Genomic DNA, 9,606 nt, shown 5'->3' with positions numbered 1-9,606 from the left:
TATTCCTAAAATATGATTTAGTCCCAGCATGTTTATCCTTGTTTTCTCTTTTTCTCTCCAGCTCTTATCTAGTCTTTCAACAAATCCTATCAACTCTACCTTCCAAATGCGTCTTGAATCCAGCCATCCCACCACCTCCAACACCACCACCATTTTTGTTAAGCCCACTATCACATTTTTGTTAAAGCCACCATCATCTCTTCCCTGGACTACTACAATACCTTCCTAATTATCTCCCTGCCTTTGCTATTGATTCTTTAGGGTCCATTTTCCACACAGTAGCCAAAGCGATTTTTAAACAGTTATTTTTAAAATGTGATTCTCTTCTTGGTGGCTTTCAATCACCAAAATTCAAAGACCTGTAAGGCCCTAATGACATGTCCCTCACTACATGTCTGACCCAATAGCCTGCTGTTCTCCCCTTGCTCACTGTGCTCCAGCCACACTGGCCTTCTTGCTATTCTTTGAATACAAGGGAGCTTCTACTTGAAGGCATTTACATTGGCTGTTGCCCTAGCTTAGAATGCTCTTTCTCCAGATAGCCGCAGAGCCCACTCCCTCACCTGACTCGTCTCTGCTCAAATGTTAATGATCAAGAGGCAGTCCCTGGCCTCCCTTTTAAAATTAAAACCCTGTCACTCTCCAATCCTTTCCTCACCATTTTCTCAAAAGCACTTACCCCTAACCAACATTATATCTAAATTTTTTTTGTCTCTTTTTATTGGAATGTAAGTTTCATGTAAGCAGGAACTCTATATCACTGCTATACCCTCAGCATTTAAAACAATGGCTGTACATCATACATGCTCAATAAATATTTGTTGAATGAACTACAAGAATTCTGGTATTTGAGAGCCGAAGGGCCTAAAGAGACCATCTCATATAGCCCCCTCATTGTCCAGATGGGACAAATGGGAACCCAGAGAGACACAGTGATTTGGCCAAGGTCACATGGTTAATGGGGGAGCTTTAGGTAGAACCCAGGCCTGCAAACATCTAGTCCAGTGTTCAGCAAACGCCTCTGCCACCTCATTTTGTATGCCTACAATTTAAGAATGTTGTTTTGTTTTTTTTTCATTTTCAAGTGGTTGAGAAAAAAAGTTACATGTATATATACACACTATATTGTGACATGAAAATGACATGAAAGTCATATCTCAGTGTATGTAAAGTAATATTAGAACACAGCCATGCCTAAGCATTTACATGTGGCTGTTTTCCCCATGTAATAGAAGAGTTGAATAGTTACAATGAAGACTGTGGCCTACAAAACCTAAAATATATACTATCAGTTCCTTTACAGGAAAAATTTGCCGAGCCCTACTCTAAACCATATTCCATGACTGGAAATGTGTTTTCTAAACCACTGTAGTCAAAATTCTGGTATTAATGCAGAGAATAAAAGCAACAGATGTCAGAATGATGTGCACTGAATATTGTTTCTTAGTGTCTCTGACCCCTTATACATCTTTTGGGATAGAGAACTGGCTATGCCAGCCCTAGTGGCATCACTGTACTGCTGAAGGCTATCAATGTGGGCTAAATCCTCTCATTGTCTCCGTAAGGAAACTAAGGCCGTAAGAACTTGGGCATCAGACTTGTAGCCCCAGCTATGTAAGCAGATTTGTCAGGATTCCCAGCTCAAGTAACAAAAGCCCTACTCCAACACCCTTACAATAGAACGTGTATTGGTTCATGTAACTGAAAAGTCCAGGTGTTCAATGATATGATTAGGAATCTGTCTATTTCTTGATTGTGTTTTCCTCTGGGTTAGTTTCATTCTCAAGCAGGCTCTTCTTTGTGGTCTCTAGAGAGGTCTTTTGAATCAGTGGTTAAAAAGAAAAAAACAAAAACCCCAAAAAAACAGATCTGTCGAAATTTATCTCAGTACGCAGGTCTGTATCTTTTTTCCTCTGCATGCAGTCTTACTTGGCTAGGATTACTGATTATGCTGAATGACATTTAATTTTTACATACCCTGTGACTTATCTAAACTGGAAGTATAATTTTAAAATTTTGCCTTAAAAAAATAAAACAAATTATGTATTCCTTGTCTGAAAACAGGTCTATCCCATTTGAGAAGCTTTTTGGTGAGTGACCATGAGGTTACTCATTCCTGAAACAGATGGCATTTGCCATGTGTGAAGCATGGAGGGTATAAAGATGATGAGGCAGGAGCCCTGTGCACTGTGATGTGCCATGATAAAGGGAAGACTCAGCAGCTTCAAGATGCCAGAGGATGGGAACCAGGCTGGGAACGGGACACGGTGACATAGGTGATTTCCCCAGAGCTGAGTGGCCAGTGTTTAATAAGCTGCGTAAGGGGTTTAAGGGGAACGTTGAACAAAGAACAAAGCCCCGAAGTGAGAGAAATTGAGATATAATCCAAGTAAGGAGTTAAGATACTTCCAAATACCTAGACCAATAGGATAAGCCAGGTTTATGATGCCTTCTACAGATCAGTCCCACTAGGCATTCTCCTAACCAGACTAAACTGTGCACCCCAAACATGATGGACTCTCCTGGATTCCCCTGTCCTTGTACAAGATGTGCCTTCTTCCTGGGAAGTCCCTTCTGCCCACCCCCATCACTTGTCTAACAGATATGTTCCCACCCATGCTCATTCCTCTAAAGCAGTTAATTGTCTTTCTGCGTCTTAACTACCTGGGTCTGTTTTCGCACTTATCACTACATATGATGTGCTTTATAATTTAAAAAATGATTCTCACTGAAAGTAAGATGAGTTTCAGGGGCAAATTATCTCCCAGAAAGCAAACAAGTCAACTCTCTTCTCATAGATGGAGTGAATTCCAGCTGCTGTAAAATCTCCACTTCCAGGGATTCAGCTGCTATCCCTATCCTGATATCTCTGAAATTCCTTTTCCTAGATCCAGGCTCTCTTCTGAGCTGCAGACCCATATTTCCTGGTCACTCCTGGGCCCCTCCACTTGAATATTCCCCGGGTACATTAACTCAAAACCGAGCTCATTGATCCCTCTTGCCCTTCCTCAATTCCTCCCGTGTTCCGTGTCATTGGGAAAAAGTAAATAAAAAATTAGAAACCTGAGAGTCATCTTGGACATTTTCCACTCCCCTACTCCCTATATCCAGTCTCCTCAATGTTATATAGCTGATATTATATATTATACATGTGTATGTATTTATACCATGTATACTACATATATATGATTCTATATAACATCATGTATAACCTTAATATGTAAAGTTGACCAGACATGGTGGCTCACGCCTGTAATCCCAGCACTTTGGCCGAGGCAGGCGGGTCACTTGAGGCCAGGAGTTTGAGACTAGCCTGGCAAAATAGTAAAGCCACATCTCTACTAAAAATACAAAAAATTGACTGGTGGCGGTGGCTCACACCTGTAATTCCAGCACTTTGGGAGGCCTAGACAGGCAGATCACCTGAGGTCAGGAGTTCAAGACCAACCTGACCAACATGGAGAAACCCCATCTCTACCAAAAATACAAAATTAGCCGGGTGTGGTGGTGCATGCCTGTAATCCCAGCTACTTGAGAGGCTGAGGCAGGAGAATCGCTTGAACCCAGGAGGCGGAGGTTGCGGTGAGCCAAGATCACGCAATTGCACTCCAGCCTAGGCAACAAGAGCAAAACTCCATCTCAAAAAAACAAAAACAAAAAATTAGCTGGACATGGAGGCACACACCAGTAATCCAGTTACTCAGGAGACTGAGGCACAAGAATCACTTGAACCCAGGAGGCAGAGGTTGCAGTGAGCCGAGATGGTGCACTCCAACCTGGGCAACAGAATGAGACTCTGTCTCAAGAAAAAAAAAAAAAAGGTAAAGTTGATTAGGAAACTGGATGTGTTGTAGATATATGCATATGATCATATATAACATAATAAAGTAAAATAATAAACTTTTAATTATATTATTTCTGTTCATCCTCCTTGTTCCTGCAGCTTCCTCATCCCTTGTCCCTTAGATTATTAGTTAATAAACCTTCAGTATTGCTGCAATCAAGTACTTACCCCTTCAAATCTATCTTGAAACCAACTACTTAAGTAATCTTTCCAAGTCTCCAACTTCACCATGTCATCTTCATGCTTACAAGCCTTTGGTGGCCCCTCATAGTTCCTATTTTGAAGTTGAAATTCCTTAGCATTCTATAGAAGACTATTTGTGAGGCTATTTGTAAGCTGCATCTACCCTCTGCTGTAAAAAGATTAATAGGGGAGATTTATTTTGAATAGTGTGGTCAGGGTAGAATTCTCTGAGGAGGGAACATCTAGCACCTTGAGGATCCCCACTTAGCTAGTGCCTTCTGTGTGCCCATTCCCTCAACTTCTTAGTGATAACAGTAGTAACAATGATAACAATGGCTCTTGGTGGTGAAGAATTTAACTCGTTGATGCGTCGTGGTCTCCTGGTATCGTCACAGCACTTGTCAATGGGTTATCTAATAATGCCCATTTTATGGTTGAGGAAACTAAGGCTCATAGATTTTGTGACTTGCCTTTGGCCCCCCAACCAGTGTGCAACAGGGTCAGGTCATCAACGTAGGCCACCTGGCTCCAAGGCTGGAATCCTTAACCACTGTGCTGTGCAACTCCTGCAGGATGCTGCTTCCTGTGTCACTGTAGGCTTATAGACTCCAGCTTCCAAGATGAATCTAAACTCCTCAACACTCAGCCCCCTACAATCTGGCTCCTGTCTACCTCCCCAGCCTCATCTCCCTTTGTTGCCCCAGCCAACACTAACTGGGCAGTCACTCTTCATCCTGGTCCAGGTCTCTTCTGCGCTTGCCTGTCCACACTTACTCATCCTTCAGGATTTATCTGAAACGTCACCTCCTTAGGAAGCCTTCCTGATCCACCACCCGTAAGTGCCCCTCCTCCTTGCTTCTATAACACCCTCTGTAGCACCTGTCACATTGCACTGAGTTGCTGGCTTTCTTCTCTCTTAATAGACAGGGGGCTCCTCAAGGGCAGGGACAAGGACAGCTTCCTGTATTTCCTGGGCCTAGTGTGGAACCTGGTATGGAGTAAATGCTTCACAAATGTCTGCTTACCTGAACTTACTTAGTGAACGTCAGAGCTTCCTGGAAGGGGACTTCCAGTAATTATAATTGTTCACATTTGCAATATGCTTTCAGATATGCAATATTGCTTTCCAATATACTTTGAGGCTTTGATTTGTCGCCTGCCTTCATAAAGAATTTGATGTGGTACCTAGTAGAATAACAACCAGAAAATTCAGACAGTCCGTGCCATAATGGCAAGTTTATGGCAATGTTTAATGGCTAATGTTTATTGATCGACTACTGTGTGCCAGGCATATATCTGAGTCCTGTTACATGGATCATTTGCGTAGTTTTCACAACCATAGGAGTGGAACTCGGTTACCCCCACTTTACAGATGAAGAAACTGAGGCTGATGAGTGACTGAAGAACTTGTCCAGGGTTACCCAAGTAATAATGGGAAGTGCCAAGAGTGACATCAAGGCCATCTGGCCCCAGAGTTCGGTGCTTCTCAAAGCCCTTTCACAGTGATTATCTTATTGACTCCTCTGAGATTGATATTGTCCCCAGATATTGATATTGAGAAAAATGAGTTTCAGATAAGTGACTTTTCCAAGTTCACCCAATAGGAGGTGGCTGGGCTGTGATTGGTGGTCTGTCTTATGCTCAGGCTCTCTCTGTCAGTTCCACATCGCTGATTCATATGTGCATTTTGCAAAGAACACTGAGGCCAGGAGAGGTAAATTGCCAGCCTAGGGTCATACAGTTTGTACCCCATTCTGTGCTCTTTCCTCAAACAGGAAATACCTAGGAAGCTGATGGGGTGAGGGTAGGGTCCTAGGCTTGGAAGGGCACTGCTGCCCATGTCTCTTCCCATTGTCCCCTTCTCATTTGTCACAATCTGAGTGTTTAAATTTCGTATTTAGTATTTACTCTGAAATGGCTTTCATCTGATTTCCCCCTTGCTCACCAATTTAGCTGTCAAAGTAAATAAATGTGAAGCTGGGTCTCCGGCCTCCCCCAGCTCACATTACCTTCCTAGAATTACTCCCCGGCAGGGTTGAACCATTGCTGGGGGCCTCCCACAGAATTATCCAGTTACTAATGAAGCCTCTTTCAAACTGAACCCTTGGGCCTAGACTCAAATGGGGGAAGATGCAAAATTCACCCCAGAGGACCAGATGACCACATCCTGTTTAGTGACCGGGAGAAGGACTGTGAAGTGAGAAGATGCCATTATTCATGTAGGGTGCTTAGTGCAACTTCAGAGATGTATAAATGAATAAAGCTAAAACACTTTTTAAAATATTAGATTTTATTGTTGTTGTTGTTTATGAGATTGAGTCTCACTCTGTCGCCAGGCTGGAGTGCAGTGGTGCAATCTCGGCTCACTGCAGACTCTGCCTCCCGGGTTCAAGCAATTCTCTTGCCTCAGCCCTCAGCCTCCCGAGTAGCTGGGACTATAGACGCCTGCCACCACGCTCGGCTAATTTTTGTATTTTTAGGAGAGACTGAGTTTCACTGTGTTGGCCAGAATGGGCTTGATCTCTCACCTCGGCCTCCCAAAGTGCTGGGATTACAGGCATGAGCCACCGCACCCAGCCAAAATATTAGTTTTTAATGGGTAATTAGTTGTCACTTCAATTCTGAGAGGTTAGTATCGTTATCCCCATTTTGCAGGTAAGAAACTGAGAGGCTCAGAGAAACAAAGTGACTCAAAGTGACCCACAGTTTCTCATAGGAAGAAATCAAGTATCCTAATGGAACGTACTATGTTTGCTCATCCTGATTTTGCCAAGGTCACTCCTATCTGGACTCTTTTTCCTAATGGAGTCAGGAGTCATTGGAAGAGAGATTTCTTTTCCAAAGTAATTTCACTTCTGTCCTCTTTGAAGTTAGGCAAGTTCTGGGCTCGAATAATGGTTCTGCATCTTCCTTAGGTAAGTTATTCAGGAGAAGATTTGATTTTTTTGGTTGATTCATCCCTGGCCTTCATAAATAATTTGACGTAGTACCTAGTGGAATAACAATCACAAGATTCAGCCAGTCCATGCCATAATGGTGGCTGTTTATTATTTGCTTACTATATGCCCGGCATATTTCTGAGCCCTCTTACATGGATCATTTGTGTAATTTTCACGACCATAGGAGTTGAACTCTGTTATCCCCACTTTACAGATGAGGAAACTGAGGCTGATGAGTGACTAAAGAACTTGTCCAGCAGTACCCAAGTAATAAAGTAATAAAGAAATAAAAAACAAATGCCAAGGTTGGCATCAAGGCCATCTGTCCCCAGAGTCTTTGTGTTTCACTAATGACTTTACTGCCTTTTACTCCAGTTTTTATTATCTGAGCACTTAATCAGAATTCAGGATAGGTAAGAGTCTGGGTTCTAAAATCTGAGTGTCAGAGCTTCAAATGGGGCTCCTGTAAGCTTGTTTCCTCAACTATAAAAGAAAGATAATAATATGACCTCTTTGTAGGGTTGTTGCAAGGATTAAAGAGGATAATGCATGTAAAACAAAGGACTTAGCACATAAATGCTCAATAAATGTTAGTTATTATTATCATTCTAGGAACACATGCTTCACATTCCCCCTCATTAGAGTGCAGAATCTTGTTTGTCCAGCCTCTGAACCTTTGTGGTCCTCTCTCTACCTGAAATACTTTCTTCTCCTTGAACCCATCCAAATTTCACCTGCCCTTTAGTTTTAGCTCAAGCCTCCTCTACTGCTCATGTCTAAGAAGTTTTGCAAAGCCAGTACAATCTTCATGGTCTTCTTTCCTGGAGTCCTCACAAATCCAGCATATGTGCAGCATTCTGTAAGGTTTATTAACCTCTCAATTCCCCCAGTCACCCAGAGGGGAGGAAGAGAAGGAGATAAAGCAGGTCCTATTGTTATTTCCATTTTGCAGATGAGAAAACAGGCTGAGCCTATAAGTGGTGAGGCTAGGAGTCATATCTAGATCTTTTAACAGATAATGTGGAGTGTATGTGTGTGTGTGCAGAAAGTAAACATGGTCATGTCTGTAGCCTAGAAATCAAGAGTATGAGCTTTAATGTGAGATGGATCTGGTTTTAAGTCCTTAGTTCTGGCAATTAGCCATGTGCACCGTTTTGGATGTATCACATGAACTCTCTGAACCTCAGTCTCTTTATCAGTAAAACAAGCACCCTGAAAGATACTACCTCGCAGGATTATTGTGAAAGGAAAATGAGATCGTGATTGCAAAATGCCTAGTATGCCAGGCAGACATTAGTAGCTGTAATAACTGGGAATAATCCCAGTAGTAGCTGAAATTATTATGTGCAAAGGAGATATTTGAGGGAGAGGGGTTGTTCTTCTGTGTTCATGTTTGAGAATGCATGTGTATGTGTGTACACATGTGCATCTATGCATACACCTCACCTGTTTTCACATTGCAACTTGTTCTCTTCCTATAAAAGATTAGGGTTCCAGTGAGCCGAGGTTATGCCACTGCACTCCAGCCTGGGCAACAGAGAGAGACTCCATCTCAAAAAAGTAAATAAATAAAATAAAATAAAATAAAATAAAATAAAATAAAATAAAATAAAAGATTAGGGTTCAAAGGGAAACTCTTTTCACTCTGAATTTCTGTGTCTGTGAATTTCTGTGTCTGAGAGCAATGAATGCAGGGGGTGGGAAATGCCATTAGCTGAGGCTGGGGCTGTTTTTGTATACCTTGGCGCCAGTAAAGGAACAGATATTTATATCTCTGGGGAATATGGGTGTGGGTCTTTAGTATCGTGATGGTGTGCAGGCATCCTTTACTACCTGCATCTGTCAGAACCTGCCTGTGTGTGTGCAAACTGAGACTGTAACTATTGGGAATCTATGGCTGCAGAAGTGTGTGTGCTGTGTCTGCCTATAAATGCCTATCAATGGTTGTCTCACCATCTATAAGGATGTAAGTACATATTTGAGGGTGCCTGAGTAGAGGACATAAGGTTATTCATGGGTTTGGAGCTCTGTGAAAGTCTGTGGCCTCTTGAGTATGGCTGTGTGTACAAATGTAAGAACAATTGTGTGTGGGGGGTGTTTACATCTGTCAGTGAGGGCAATTGTGGAGGTGATGACATGTGTGATGTGGTGAGGATGGGCTGTCACGGTGTCTGTAAGGCTAGATCTATGTCTGAGTGTGCTTATTTGATTTTAGAAGATGATGTATGTTTACATGTGTCTCTTTAGGCTCAGTTTGTATGTGCAGAAGGGGGCTGAGGCTCTAAGTGTCGGCTTGTGTATGCTGCAGGGTGTTAGTGTGTGTGAGACTCCATCTTTGGGTTTGAAGATTCTGTATCTGTGTGGCTGGGAGCAGTGTCTTCTGTCTAAATGCCTGGGCCTTCCTGCCTTCCCTACCATTCTCATTGTCAGTAGAACCCTAAAGAAGATGAGATGGGCATTAAACTGTGTGGTTAAGCAAATCCTGAAGGGAAGGGGGATGTGCCAGGCAATCCCTTCCAAGAGAATTCAGGGAAACTACCCTCCCGTCTCACCCAACCTGATACCACTCAGTCCTTGGGAGCTGGTGCACTGTTTGGTTCTTATGTAGCAGACGTATCTGTGCAGGTGTGTGAGGGTAAG

Source organism: Rhinopithecus roxellana, chromosome 16 (assembly GCF_007565055.1).
Source record: "Rhinopithecus roxellana isolate Shanxi Qingling chromosome 16, ASM756505v1, whole genome shotgun sequence".
In the NCBI taxonomy this organism is placed as follows: domain Eukaryota; kingdom Metazoa; phylum Chordata; class Mammalia; order Primates; family Cercopithecidae; genus Rhinopithecus; species Rhinopithecus roxellana.
This window is presented reverse-complemented; position numbering follows the sequence as displayed.